Source organism: Heterocephalus glaber, unplaced genomic scaffold (genome assembly GCF_053883595.1).
Source record: "Heterocephalus glaber isolate CG9 unplaced genomic scaffold, H.glaber_assembly_v1.0 deba00000122, whole genome shotgun sequence".
In the NCBI taxonomy this organism is placed as follows: domain Eukaryota; kingdom Metazoa; phylum Chordata; class Mammalia; order Rodentia; family Bathyergidae; genus Heterocephalus; species Heterocephalus glaber.
Window position 1 is genome coordinate 78,392,872 of NW_028258138.1, and position 15,457 is coordinate 78,408,328.

At 42.4% G+C, this 15,457-nt stretch overlaps 1 pseudogene across 1 annotated transcript in view; it reads right to left on the bottom strand.

The window, feature by feature from the left end:
* Positions 1-1,299: 1,299 nt before the first annotated feature.
* LOC110349642 (uncharacterized) overlaps positions 1,300-15,457 on the bottom strand; it is an 85,594-nt pseudogene continuing 71,436 nt past the window's right edge. The window contains exon 4 of the transcript XR_015453382.1: positions 1,300-1,514. The product of XR_015453382.1 is annotated as an uncharacterized LOC110349642 (transcript). The remainder of the gene's footprint in view (positions 1,515-15,457) is intronic.

A 15,457-nucleotide genomic window follows, 5' to 3' on the forward strand; every position in this document is an offset into this window, starting at 1 on the left:
CATTATTCATGCAGCAGATATTTGCTGAGCACTTATTATATGCTCAGTTGTTATTACATGGTGCTATTGTTGTTCAGAACAGGCTACCCTCAAATCCACAAATTGAGTCTCACTTAACTGGTGGAACTAACTGCCATAGAATTATTTAACCTTTTCTTTTTATAAAGATAAAAAAGAGGGCCAGAAAAGTAAATTACTTCTCCAAGCTTATAAAGCTACTTAATTAGTAGCAGAGCCAAATCAGAAAGATTCCTTTACATCGCAAGAACAGGTAGACATAAACAGGCACTTGTGGGTGAAGTTGAATAACTGTGGGAGTTGCCCTTGGACATAAGTTATACATCAGTTCTTATAAACAAACAAAAAGGCAGGGAGTGCTCCTCCCAGTAAACATTTCTTGGTTCATTGTTAGTATCCACTCCTCCCTTTCCTGCCAACAAGACCTTTATTTTTTGTCTCTGGCGATGCAGTGCTTATGGGGTTAGCCTGCCTTTATCCCTGCAAATGGGTCCTGGTTGGAGTGAGCTGTTAGTGACCATGGTTTTTGGCTTAGGGGCAGCTGGCAGCCCACAGGGCCAGGGCCACACAGGAAGATGCTTGCTGGTGCTTCTGGGAAAAGCCACATCTGCAGGAACTAGCGAAAGAGACATCCTCTCTTTGCAAAAAGCTGGTATATGGTTAAAGATCTAGAACTTCCACAACCAGTCAGTACCTCAAGAAAAAAACCTGGAGTCACCAAGCAGAGACTCAGTGAAAACCCAGTAATGACTGAGCACGGGCATGCATCAACTGGGTCCTAGGTGATGTTACTGAGTCACCAGCTCAGACCTCATCTGAAATTAGACCTAACCACAGACTTCACCATTATAAGAGGTCATAAATTCCCTTTAGTGTTTAAGCTGCTCAGGTGTGTTTTCTGTGTCTTCCAAACAAAATATTCCTGAATGATACCTCCAGGTTGATAAAAGATACCTGAAGTTCTCACTGGTTTACAGCTAAGTGTGATCAACTCTAAGAAGATACTAATGAAGAGGTAGGATCATGCAGAAAAGAGACTGATGAATTTTAATACATGTAAAATGCAAGGTAATTCACTTCAGGAAAATCCACACTCATACAATGTGAGCTATTAATGCCAACATTGGAAGCAAATTTTGGCCTTACTATAAAACAGGGGTCAGCCTACCACTTCTGCAAAGGGCCAACTGGTAAATATTTCAAGCTCCTTAGGCCAGTCTTTTGAAACTACTCAGTGCTGCTTAGCCCAAAAGCAGCTAATAACATATGTAAACAAACAGCTGGATCCAAATAAAACTTTATTTATGAACATTAGGATCTGAATTCTGTATGACTTTCACATCACAAAATGTTGTTTTCTTTGACTTTTTTTTAACTATTGAAAAATATAAAAACTCTTCTTAGCTTGCAGCTTGTATAAGAACAGGTTGGGTTTGGCCTGCAGTCCACAGTTACCTCCTCTTGTTGTGAAAGATATCCACAGCCAGTGATGGGGCCTAGAAGGAAGGGAAGATGATGGTTAAGATGAGGGAACATACATCCACTGTCATGACCTATCCCACATAACACCAGAAATATGTGGGGTGTGTTGCTTTCCTATCATTAGGACTGAACAGAGAACCTCTAACACCCTACTGTTTCTAAGATAGTTTACATGAGTGCTAAGCCCCTGCTGACCACTGCACAGAGCTCAGCTAGGTTACACACTGGAAGCTCAGGAAATGTTGTGATTTTGTGTCTAATCTGTACTTTAGTTGACTGCACAGACAGATCATGGAGCCACAGCATTTCTCCATTACTTGGAAAACTGACAATAAGCTGGTGTTGTGACTTGTATCTAGATGTCTCCCAAAGCCTCATTTGGTCATAGGTGGGGAGATTCAAAAGTGGCTGGATTAGGGTGTCTGATGCCGGGACTAAGGGTGTGATACTTGGACTAAGGGACTAAGGGTGCCCCACCCTGAATGTGGGTGGCTTCACCCAAAAGGCAGGTAGCCTGGATGAAATATAAAGGGACAGTAAGAAGCTACTCCGCGGCTCGCTGCTTGCTGCCCTCTGCCTACCCTGCCATGGACTGTTTCTCCTCTGTGTTGCCCCTTTGCCATGCCATCCTGCCTTGGAGCCAGCCACCTATGGACTAAAACCTCTACAAACTGAGCTGAAATAAATCTTTCCTCTTTGTACTCATTTTTTTTTTTTTTTTTGATACTGGGGATCAAACTCAGGTCTTTGCGCTTGCGTAGCAGGCAGCAAAACCACTGAGCTAAATCCCCTGGCCCAATCTTTCCTCTTTTAATTTGTGAATGTTGGGTAGATGGTCTCAGTAACAAGAAAAAGTAACTAAGACAGCTGGGTTGAATTTTTGACTCTGGTCATTCAATGACAGTGAATACATAGCTGGGTATAGACAAGGGCTCAGGCCTTCCTTTGTCAGTAAACAGTCTCACTGAGCCAGACAATGGACAGGTTGCTGGAGGCAGCTATGAAGAACAGTTACAATCTCTGTGTCAGGAAATGAACTGACTAGCAGGGTAGACAGATCATATACTTCATCCTCAACCCAGTAGCCAATGGTTCTTTTTATTTTCCAGTGCTGGGGACTGAACCCAGGACCCCAAGCATGCTAGATGAGTCCTCTATCACTGAGCAGTATCTCAGGCTCTTTTCATTTTTAAGCACTAAATTTCCCAGGCTGGCCCCAATTTACGAACTTCCTGCTTCAACCTCCCAAGTAGCTGGGATTACAGGCATGCACCACCACTTCAGATCCAAGGGATCCTTTAAAGCAGAAAATAGATGATAAGTCCTGCTGTGGTCTGAATGTTCCCTCCAAAATTCATGCTGAAGTTAATTGCTATTACTGTGGCATCGAGAGGTGAGGCCTTTCAGAGGTGGTGAGGTCATGAGGGCTCTACCTTGGGGATAGACTAAGCGGGAGTGGGTTCTCCTCCCTGTTGTGACACAGTGAGGCTCTCATCAAGCCAGGTGTGGTGTGCATACCTGTAATTCTAGCACCGGGGAGGCTGATCTGAGACAGGAAAATGGCTGCTGAGACCCAGGGGTGGGATGGGGGGCTCTCACTGAGTGCAGCCCCTCGATCCTGGACTTCCCAGCCTGTAGGACTGTGAGCTGAATAAATATCTGTTGCTTATAATTTATCTACTCTGTATATCCTGTTACAGAAGCAGAAGAGAGGCTAAAATGTGTGCCTCCTCCACTGGAAATCCTCTATTGCTCCCTATCTACAAAGCTCATCTGCAACCACACCATGCCTGAATCCATGCTCCCCAGGGGAATTTCTTTACTCCTCCCATGTAGGCTTGCTCTGTGCCTCAAACATACTGGCCCCACCGCAGGCCCTTGCTGTCACTATTGTGTTCACCAGGAAAAGGGAAAGAAGGTGCTTGGGATACATTCCTAACTTTCATGGACACATGGAGCAGGAGACTGGAAGTGTCCATGCGATGAAGAGATATAATACAGTGAGCAGGTTTTAGCTAACTACAGCCTTCCTGCAGGATGGGACTCCCTGTCCTCTTGTCACAGCTGAAGGGGTGTGGCCCCCCACCTTCAGGTCCTGTATGGTTCCCCACTCCCAGGACAGACACATCCCGAAGGGGCAAGGCTGGAAGCAGTCCTAGCAGCCCTCTGCAGCCACCAACTTCAAGTCACCCTCTTCCATGCAGAACCTGGCACCCCTAGGTCTGATAACCAGTCTTCAGATAAATTTTCCCAATGCCTGACCTTTTCCTGGCAAATTCCTAGCCCCCAGATTCCAGGACTGCTGTGGAAGGGATGGTGCTATCAATGGCTCTCTTCTGGGGAAACTAACAACCCAAATAGGCTAAAGCCCTATGGCAACATGTTGCTTAAAAAATAAAATGATATAGGCTGGCCTGGGGCTCAGTTGGAATCATTTCAATGGGGTTGTGTTTCTCTCCATTTCTCAGGTATGTCTTCAGCCAGGCTCCCCCAAGGCCTCTAATTTCTGCCCAGAGCTTCCAGCTCGTTTGCCTCAGGGTAGGAAGAGGCTTATTACTCCTCCAGAATCACCTTCTCCAGGACTGAAGCCCCAGTAGGACACCTGCCTCTTTCCCAGCAATCCCAGAAAAGTCACACTGTATTTTATTGGCTAGGCTGAGTCACGTGCCCATCCCTAAACCAATCACTGCAGTCCTCCCTCTCCCACAGAAGATTTGATCTCTCCCTTGGCCAGCTGGGGATGGCATGTTTTAGGCCTCGAGTTTAGAGGAAAGCCTCACAATGATTACCTGAACTGAGAGGTGAGAAAGCACAAGTCTGAGCTGGATGGGTAAGACAGGAGAGCGGCTGGAGACAGGGCACACAATAATCTCTCACATGAAGTTGATAGTTCTCACCTGAGTTTTAGTTCCACACCCTAGCTTGTCCTAACTTAGCCAAAGAGATGAATAAAAGTCCTTAATGGAAGAATGTTTTCCACTCTACCACATTGTACAAAATTATAAAATAAATGGTGAAAGCATATTTTTTATGATAAAATGAAAACAAAGATATATAAATATACCTAAACCACTGAAGCATATGGAATCCTAAATGATCATGATTTTTTCAATATAATTTGCTTTTGAAATTAAAGAAAATAATGTTACATTAAAATACACCTTCAAAAGAAGAGAACACAAAAGAATTAGGAAAGAATTAACAGAGATGAGTGATTTAAATTATATCTATTATCAAAAACCCATCTCGGGGCCGGGGATTTAGCTCAGTGGTTTTGCCGCCTACTGCGCAAGCGCAAGGACCTGAGTTCAATCCCCAGTACCAAAAAAAAAAAAAAAAAAACAAAGAAAACCATCTCAACAGACTCCAAAGACTGCATTACTCCTTTGTAATGCAGTTTTGTTCTGTCAAATATTTCATGAAAGTGGGTCACTGGCTACAGCCAAAAACAGTTTTTGTTTCTTAATGTGTGTGTGTGTGTGTGTGTGTGTGTGTGTGTGTGTGTGTGTATATATATATATGATGCATATATATTATATACACTCATATATATGAAATGCATGCATTGTATATTATATATTCATATATGAAATATATATTACATGTATATATAAAACATTTGTCCCCTATGATATTTTTTAAAGCTGAATTTTTAAGTTGAGCCAATATTTTTGTCCTTCTGAAAGAATGCATCAAATATATTTCTTTAAAAGTCAGTTCTCCAACAACATCTAAAATTCTTTCAGGTTTAATTTTATAATTTTATTATTGTTCTGACCCTTCACTGTTTCCTGCTAAGCATCTTAAGACAGGAGAGGAGCTTGAAAGAAGGTTGTTTTGTTTTGTTTTTTAAGCCTGAGAAATGGGGACTTCCCTGAATTTCAAAGAACAAAAGCCTATTATTTGAGGCAAAGGGGCCAGGGAGGCAGAGTAATTCAGTTTTGTAGGCCACCGTGGACTTCCTCCTTTCTCCTGCCAAACCAAGGCTCACACCAATCCCAAGTGGGCCGAAAAGGGGCAGTCCTCCATAAAGAGTGAAAAGCAGTCGAGGAAAAAGAAAAAGGGGCCAGCCAGGAGCCTTGTTCTTCTGAGAGCCCTGGGAGTGCTCACTATTTGTGAATAGAGCCTGTGAAAGGAGCCTTTGCCAAGTAGCCTCCTCAGCAAGGTCACTGGCTGTGTGGACTCCATTCATGTGCCCGTTGTAAATTCCATCTGTGTGCTTCATTTCCTGACCCAGAAACAAGGAAGTGCTTGGGCCACACATTTCCCCAGGAGCTTGCTGGCCACAAAAATCATTCCCTCTGAAATTCTCCAGTTCATTGGAGATTTGGTAAAGCTTTAAGACCACGTTTGCCTGCAGTTCCTTCTCCCCATTTATTTACTAAACAATCTGCTCTTCATCTCTCCATTTCCCTTCCAGAAGCTGGACCCCCAATGAAGTGAAATGAAGCTGGTGTCAAAATGAGGAAAATTCTAAGGAAAGTCAGAAGCTCTACTGTCTTTCTAAGAGAAGCCCACAGTGTGTGGCTGGCCCCAAGCAGAAACCAGCCAAGCACCCAAGAGGGGCTTGGTTATTCATGTTTGAATGTGCAAATAAGACTGGGAAGCTGAAATGATGTGAGGTAGTGGTTCTCAAATTCTCACATGCTGCAGAAAGCTCTGGAAGACTTTCCGATTCAATGATTCTAGCATGGGGCTGCAGAGTGTGTGTTTCTAAACAAGTGCTCAGGGAGGCTGGTGTTGCAGATCCAAGGACCACACTTTGTGACCACTGATATAGGAATGGCTGTCCTGGGCCCTAGGCATTAAGCAGAACATGAAATAGATTTAAAGGCTCAACAACATCTGGATTCAGACTCAGCAAACATATGTGGTACCCACCAAAAGACTAAAGCAAGGTGCTTTCTATGGGTACTGGTTATGGTTCTCAATCTATCACACAGCCATGCACAAAACTGTAATACTTGTATAACTCCACTTCATTTTTAGCCCCATCCAATCAGGTGTTAAAAACGTGACCCTAATTAATGTGAACCCTTCCTTTCACTTTCAGGGTGCTGCTAGGTTGTGAATATTCATGAGAAACCCTGGATGTGAGAAGGGGTGCATTCTGGTCCTTGCTGCCATCCATTCCTACAGTTATCAGTTGAAATCGTCATCACTGTGTCTGGCCCATGAGCATCAGTCTTCTCTGATCACCACTGACATGTCCCTCATCCCCAGGCTGTGTGGCCTCTTCCAGCCCAGACCATTTTTGGGCCAAGCTGGGAACTCAGAATTGCTGGCTCACTCCCTGGACATGTCCTTTCTGCTCCTCAGGACTCTGCCCAAAAAACAGAGAACAGCACCCGACACCCCAGGTTTGGCAGCATCTCTGCTTTCATTGCACCTCCTCTGTTTGTTTCCCTTCCCCTCTCTCCTCTGTTCTGCCCAGAACAGTAGGCTCTTTGCAAGTCTGAGGGAGAATGTCTTCCCTCTTTAGACCTGGTTCTCTCATCACTTTGGCCCTATCCAGGTGTTCTTTGTGCTCCCCTGGGGGCTCTAAGCTTTTGAAAACCAAAGCTGGAAAGATCCCTATTTTGTTTTTCGGTTTTGTTTTTTTTTTCCTGCTCTGACATTTCCCTTCCTGAGTCAGTGAGCTGAGCACCCTGCTTTAGCAGAGAAAACCTCAGACAGGGAAGATGCTAATATTATAGGCAGCTAAGTTAGGTAGAAATTAATAGGCAGTCAGACAGGGCTAGGCCCTCAAGGGAGCCAGTGCAGAAGATGAGAATACTGCACAACTGTGGCTGGAAGCTCATCCACGGAAGTCCAGGCCTCAAGATAAAGATGGAATTGCCTGGCCTATATCCCTCAGGGGATAAGCAGTAACTCAAGACTATACTATAACTGGTACCACCTGGTCTAGTAAAGTCTAGATGGACATCAGTCACCTAGGTGGGAGACCAGAGCATCCAGATCCATCCCTTCCCTAAAATGCCTTTGTTCTTTCCAAATACCCTTGCTATGTGACCCACTTCCCTATTGGATCAATATTAGCTAAACAGCTATACTTGTAATCCTATTTGATTGTAATTTGACCACAGTTGTACCAAGGTTGTGACTTTGCTGTATAAATTACCCCTGACAAAGTTGCCTTGGTGGCAACTCCCTTTGAGGACCCCTCCTGTCTCTCAGGAACTATCTCTCAATAAATCTTTCCTATTCTTAACCTTCATTGTTCCTTGGAATTCATTCTTTGATTTTGAGGAACACAAATTCGGTGTATCTGATATCTAGCAGGTTAGGAGTTATATTTCTCCTATATCACTAGGAAGAGGACAAAATAAATTCATTTTGAACACTCACACACATACTAGCATTATAGAATTACTATCTTGCAATGCTTGCATTCTTTTGTTTAATCCCCAAGGCAATTCTGGGAAGTAGGTATCATTCTTCCCAATTTACAGATGATAAAACTGGGGCTCAGAGATATGAAAAAGCCTTGCCTAGAGTCGCATAATGCTACACTATGTTTTAAGCCCAGGGTTCTGGTTCTGAATCCAAGGCTAATCCATTTGTACATCAGTTGTCCTTCAAAAGACAAAAGGAGAGAGGAAGGCCTATCAACACAAAAGATATGGCCCAGAATACTGATCAGGAAGTGTCAGCTGGGAAATACCTTGGGCCAAGAGAGACTATGAAGTCAAGATAGGGATGGTAACAGAGTAACAAGACAAGAGACAAGAATTAAGAGAATTGAGATGCTAGTTAACAGGCATGTTAATACCAGAGATTAAAGAATCCAAAAGTCCAAAGTCAAGACCCCAGGCCATGGAATAATCACTTCTTGGCTAGAGAGACAAGTGAGGAGCACAGAAAATTAAGATCAAAACCATAATGATCTGTGCTCCACAAATACTGACTCAGCTAAAACTCAGGAATCTGGGGAGTCACGGAGGTAGATCAAGGCATCAGTATTTAAGAGCTAGACCTTATACTAAGAAAGTATATGTTTCCTCTTTATTTTGTTCTCCTGTGGGAGAGACTCAGAGCCTCCAAGGTTGAGTGGAAACATGATTATGAGGACAAAGAGGGAAAAGCTCCTTGGAGAGGAGACAACGTTCTCAGAGTCAAAAAGCACGTCGGTGTACACAAAGGGCAATACTTAGCATACTGCCTTTTGATTAACAAACCAAAAAATTCATCTTTTTAAAAAATAAATTCTTCCAACCCTAGTTCATGGGTCCAAGTGGGGCTGACTGCCCATTGTCCAGGACTTGATTTCCTGTGACAGTGATTGGCTTAGGGCTGAGCATGTGACCCAAGACTTGCCAATCAGCATCAATCTCTTTGCCTTTATGGAACTATGGAAGAGATAACTTGGTCCACTGCTAGACCACTGCATGCTAGACCACTGCATGCTAGACCCCAGAATGTTTTCCCAGAGCCGATGGTGTCAGTCTGGAACATCCCCTGGGAAGAACTTCCCTGAGAATAAAACCAACAGCATCAGGAAGTAGTGCTAAAATGCAGAGAAAAACCTGGACAGAGAGAAACTATATCCTAAAAACATTCCTTGGGGCCAAGATCTAACCACGATAAATTTATCCACTTGAACTTCTCAGTTCAATGAACCATTGAATTCCCTCCTTTAGCTGACTGTCACTTTGGAAAGAGTTCTTGCTAATTTCACTATGCATAAAAATTTGCACTGAATAATGAAAATATGGACACTGAAATCACAACACCATTTTGTAGAATTACATAAAGAATAAGCCCTGAATGAGATTCCACTCAGTTTCTTCTATCTTATTTCTGAGTCTAGCCAGAGACAGCTGGCTGGATGAAACTGTCATTAATACCCACCAAAGGGCAGAGAGGTTAGGATTCCAAGAGCATTCTCTCTAGCCAGCAAATAATCACTGTGGGTACACCCTACGTAAGCTCTGAAAACAGTTAGTTCCCAACACCGTCAATAAGAAACCTTCATTCCAACACTTTGCTTTTCACAGGCTATGTGAGCTTCACACAAAGACTGCTACACGGACACTGTCTGTGTCCAATATGTGCCTAACATCTGATGGCTTTTCAACATTTCCACAAATTGTTTGACATTCCTCCCTTTCAAAGGGGGAATCAAAGTTACTGCCCCTTGAACACAGGCCAGACTTAGTGACTTACCTCTAAGAAATAGAATGTGGTGGAAGTGAGGGTTTGTGACTTCCACCTGCCTCTCCCTCTCTTGGGACGTGAGCCTTTGGATCCAAGGCATAGCACTGTAAGGAAGCCCAGGCTACGTGGGGAAGGCACCTGTGAGTGCTTCGGGAAACAGCCCCAGGTAGATCTTCCACCCACATGCAGAATCAACTGGCAGACCAGTGAACATTCGGTCCTTCAGATGCCTCTAGCCAGACTTCCTGTCTTCCAGCCCAACCCAAGCCCGGGGCAAGAGGCAAAAGAGAAAGCCATTCTGCTGGGCCCTGTCTGAATTCTTCACTCAAACACATCATAAAAGATCATATGTGATTTTTAACTATTTTTAAATTATTGTGATTTGAAGTAGTTTGTTTCACAGCAACAGATAACTAAGACAAAGTCCAGGAACAAAACAGCAATGGTGATTAGCTAAGCGATAACTCAGATCTACTGATAGTTGTCTGGAGAAAACTGCCTCCACCAGGGCCAAAGGAAAAAGAGAAGCTATTCAAAGAGAGAAAAGACAGGCAAAGGAAGTAGACTTACATGCCCTGGACTTGGAGATAGGACACAATGGTTCAAATCTCAGCGACTTACCAGCTGTGCACATTTTAAGCAAGTTGTTTAACCTCTCAGGGCTCCAGTTTCCTCATCTGCAGAATCACAGGTTTTTGTGAGAGCTAAATTAAATGAGATAATGATACACATGTTGCCAGTTGGTCCTTTAATTTTTTTTTCTGACTTTCGAAAACAGCATTAAGTGACAGTATTCAAGACCTTCCCAAAGCTTTATTTCCCAATGGGCATTCTGTGAGATATTAGTCCACAGGATATTAACAGTATGTTCTGTGCAATACTGGTTATGTGGGACCTTGACAGGCACTACACAAATAGTTTGCTTACATGAATTTACCAGATAACCTGGCAAGCCATTTATGGGGCACCAATCTTAGAGAAGTGAAAATTTTACATTCATATCAAAATCTATACACAAACACTTATAGCAGCTCTGTTCACAACCAACATAGACTAGGAACAACTCAGATATCCTTCTGCAGGATACATAAACATTGGTACATCCCTACAATAGAATACAAATCAGCAATAACAAAGACTAACTATTCATGCATACAACAACATAGCTGTGTCTCAAAGGTATCGCTTGAATGAAAGAAGATAGTCACAAAGGCTGTACACTGTGTGATTTCACTTATATAACACTCTTGGATTGGGAAAAACAAAAACTACAGTGGTGGAAGACAAATCAATAGTTTCCAGGGATGAAGTGGTTGGGGTGTAACTATAAAAAGACAGCAAGAGAGTTTTGGGGGTGGGAGAAATCTGTTCTGTATCCTGGTTGTGTTAGCGGTGACATGAATCTAAATATGTGTGAAATTTCATAGAATTGTATATACCCCCAAATTTTAATTTTATTTTTAGGATTTTAAATGTCCGCCAAAGGCTCATTTGGTAAAGTCTTGGGTGACAGCCTATGGTGCCGCTGGGAGGGAGGTGGACCCTTTTGTGGGTGGAGTCTGGTGGAAGAAAGTGAGGTTGCTAGGCAAGTGTTCTTGAAGGCCATACAGGGACCCCAGCCCCTCCCTCTCTTTGCTTCCTTGCCACCAGGAAGTGAGCAGCTTCCTCCACCACACACTTCCTGCCGTGATGTTCTGCTTTGCCACCGCCCCAAAAAGGAACAGAGCCAATGAAACCTCCAACACCAAGAACCAAAACAAACCTTTTTTCTTTTAAATTGATTTATTTCAGGTATTTCATCAAAGTAACAGAAAGCTAACATGCTGTATGTCACTTTTCAAAATAAAATTACAGGCTGTGTGTGGTGGCCAAGCCTGTAATCCCAGCACTCAGGAGGCAGAGACAGGAGTTCAAGGCTACACAGGGAGCTCAAGGCCAGTCTGAACTACATGGTGAGACCCTGTCTCAAAAAGCCAAAAAAATTAAAATTAAAATTAAATTAAAGAGTTCACTTAAATCTGAGTTTTTAATATGTTAATAAGCATCTGTGTTTCTCAAAGACTAGGAAATAATGTGGAGCATTTCCCTAATTTATTTGCAAAGAACACTTCTTTCTCAGAACATCTCAAGAGCCACTTTCTAGATTCGTTCTGAGAAATTGAGGTCTAGAAGCATGAGGAATGAGTTGGCACCCTAATATCTAGAATACAGGGAAGACTAAAATGGCAAGTTGTGAATTGGGTAGTACACACTGCAGTGTCTGGGCCCTAAATATCCCAGGGTGAAGAGGAAGTGCCAATAATAAAAAGTAATGGGTATTTTTGGAATTTTTCCTTTAATTTTATAAAATATCTAACAACAAATACACCTTTCCCTCTTCTCCCTCCCCTCACTCTTCTTACCCACCTCTCTGTCTCTCTGTCTCTCGCTCTGTCTGTGTCTCTCTCTGACTCTCTCTTTCGCTTTCTCTGTCACACTCACACACACACACACACACACACACACAATCAGTCAATCAATCAATATGTGGATAGGCACCGAAATCAGTCTAGATTTCATGTGTATTTTACACAGGCATTGTTAGTAGCTAATCTGAGTGGTAAGACATGAAGTTACTTGAAATAATTTTTCTCATTTTGCTTTTCTTGATTTTCCAATTTTCTTCAAGGAATGTGAATTACTTGTGAAATAAACACAGTTAGCTAAGAATTCAAAATAAGAAAAATTGGGCTGCAGATGTAACTCAGCAATAGGTCACTTGCTTAGGTCCTGGGTTCTATCCCTAGAACCATAAAAAATGAAATAAGAAAATAAAAAGTAAAATTAGGTATCATTCCTTTGAATACATACCATGTGCCAGGTACTTTGCAAAGCAGTTCCCATACATGGTCCCTCTCATTTAATCCTCACAATTTATGTGAGAGGCACTCTGACCCTTAATTATGATATGCCAATTTAACTGGATTAAGAAATGGCTATCAAATTAGTACAGCACTTCTGGGTGTATCTATAGGGTATTTCTAGAGATGATTGGCAGGTAGGCCAGCAAATTGAGGGGAAGACCTCCCTGACTGTGTGTAGCGCCATCCAGTAGGCTTACAGGCCAGGTGGAATGAAAGGAGAAGAAGGAGGAAGTCGTCCTGCATTTGAGGACCTCCATGCTGCTTGGGGGAGTTGCATCTTTTGTTGCTGCCATTGCCTGTGGACATCAGAGTCCAGTTTCTTCAGTCCTTCAGTGTAGACTCATATCAGCAACTCTCCAGGGAGCTTCCCAGCCTTCAGTCTCTGACTCGCCCTGCATCCTCGATTCCATTTGTTATGAGGCTTTTAGCTTCCTGGACTGCGTAGCTGCTGTTTTCTCTGGCTCTCCAGTGAGTAGGTGGCCATGGTGGACTCTCCCACCTCTAATCCTGTCAGCCCACCTAATCAGTCTCCTTGCATGGCCAATACAGGCACTATTACTGATCTCACATTTTCACCTTCTTTTTTTTGAGCATTGGGGCTAGGCCAGCACTTTACTACTGAGCTACATCCCTAGCCCTACCGATCCAATTCTCTTTTTTTTCTTTGTTTGTTTTAGATTTGTAAATTTTATATAATGGGGATAACAACTCTCATAAAATCCCAGAGGTGATCCTATTTTCAAGATGAAGAAATGAAGCCAAGCACAGTGATACATGCCTATAAGCCCAGCACTCTGGGAGGCTGAGGCAGGAGAAACATAAATTCAAGCCCAGCCTGGGTAATTTAGCAACTAAGGAAGATCCTGTCTCAGAATAAAAGGGCTGGGGACATAGCTCCGTGTGAAGGCCCTGGGTTCAACCCATAGTACTGAACAACAACAACAAAGATGAAGAAAGGAGGCTTGAGGTTATATGAGATAGCTTCACTTTGAAATATACATGCACATATCCAGCTACCTCATATACATGAGAGTTGAATAACTCCAAAAATACCTGATGGGGACCGGGGATTTAGCTCAGTGGTTTCACCGCCTGCTGCGCAAACGCAAAGATCCGAGTTCAATCCCCGGTACCAAAAAGAAAATTAAAAATAAAAATAAAAAATAAAAAAATAAAAACACCTGACAGAGGGCCAGGGATTTAGCTCAGTGGTGCCGCCACCTGCCTCACATGCACAAGATCCCGAGTTGGATCCCCAGTACTAAAAAAAAAATAAAAATACCTGACAGAGATACCAACTATTAAGACTCACAGGCTGGGATAATGCTCAGTGGTAGAGCATGTGTGAGACCCTGAATTCAATCCCCAGTTCTACCAAAAAAGCAAATAAAAAGCAGGGCATAGCGGCACATTCCTATAATACCAGCACTCTGGAAGGCTGCAACAGGAGCATTGTAAGTTCAAGCCCAGTATGGGCAATTTAGTGAGACCCTGTCTCAAAATAAAAAGTAAAGAAAAGGCTGAGGAAGTAACTCAGTGTGAAGGTACTAGGTTCAGTACCCAGTACCACACACACACACACACACACACACAGAGTAAACAAATTAAATAAATAAAATTCAAACTCAGATATGACCACCAACCCCAGGCCCATATATTTTAATAATTCTTTCCTAGGTTACCAGTGATGTGATAGATTAAAAAAAAAAAAACTTGGCCTCTCTAAGCTACTTTGCTTTGGGAGTGCCTTCTGGCCAGACTAATAAAGGTCTGTTTTGCTTTCCAAAAAAAAAAAAACTTGGTCACAGTGATTTGGGGTTCCTCCTTTCAAGAGGTAGATTCACCATTCTTCAAATCTCATTTGTCCTTGAGACTTGCTTTGACTGAGAGACAGGGTAGAAATTACACTGTGTAAGTCATTTTACACCAGACTTGAGGGTTCCACCTTCACATTCTTGGGACCACAAGACCACTATAGTATAAAAAAGCCCAAAATGAAATATACTACCTCGAGATAAATGCCCAGCCATTTCTGTTATCCCAAGTAAGCCCAACTCCCAGCCAACCTTCCAAATACATCTAGACATGTGAGTGAGCCCAGGAAAATCCAGCAATCAACCTAGACAACCCAGAATATAATGAAAAGTAATACAGTCATGTACCACATAATATTTCAGTCAATGACAAACCACATATATGCTGGAGGTTCCTTAAGATTATATAACCTAGTGACATAGTACTTTATATAAGTATACTACTCAATGATAGTCATACAACAAAATTGCCTAATGACATATTTCTCAGAACATATCTCATCATTAAGTGATACGTGACTGTGGATTTAAGCCAGAAAGTTGTGGAATGACTTGTTATACAGCAGTAGCTAACTGATATAACTTGAATTTACAAGTGAGAGATCTCACATCATTGAAACGTCTTGGCCAAGGCCACTAAAGTAACACAATATGGTACCAGCCCTTTCAGTAAGCTTCTCTTATACCTCCTTTCTTAGTGTAGAGATCAAGCCCAAATTCCATGCCCAGAGAATGACTAGATCTCACATTCCCTTCCATGTAGATTAAAGGTTTCTGTCTCTCAAAACACAATGATCCACAGCTGAACAGATACTGATGAGAAAGTTCAGAAGATTATGCCAAAAAAGGTCAAGAGTTCTTTCTACATGAAAGAATTGTTTGCACAGAAAAATAAGTGCTGAAACAAATTAATTTTTTTCCTTTGCTTCAACAGTACATTAGGTTTTTTTCCAAGGTTTACTGACTCATAAAACACATTAACTGTGGCAAGCTGAGTTTCAATTAAGACAGAAGGCAAGGGTCATTTACCTACATTAAATGCTTCTTCAATAATAACAGACTCCCGAACAAAAAGAACTTGCC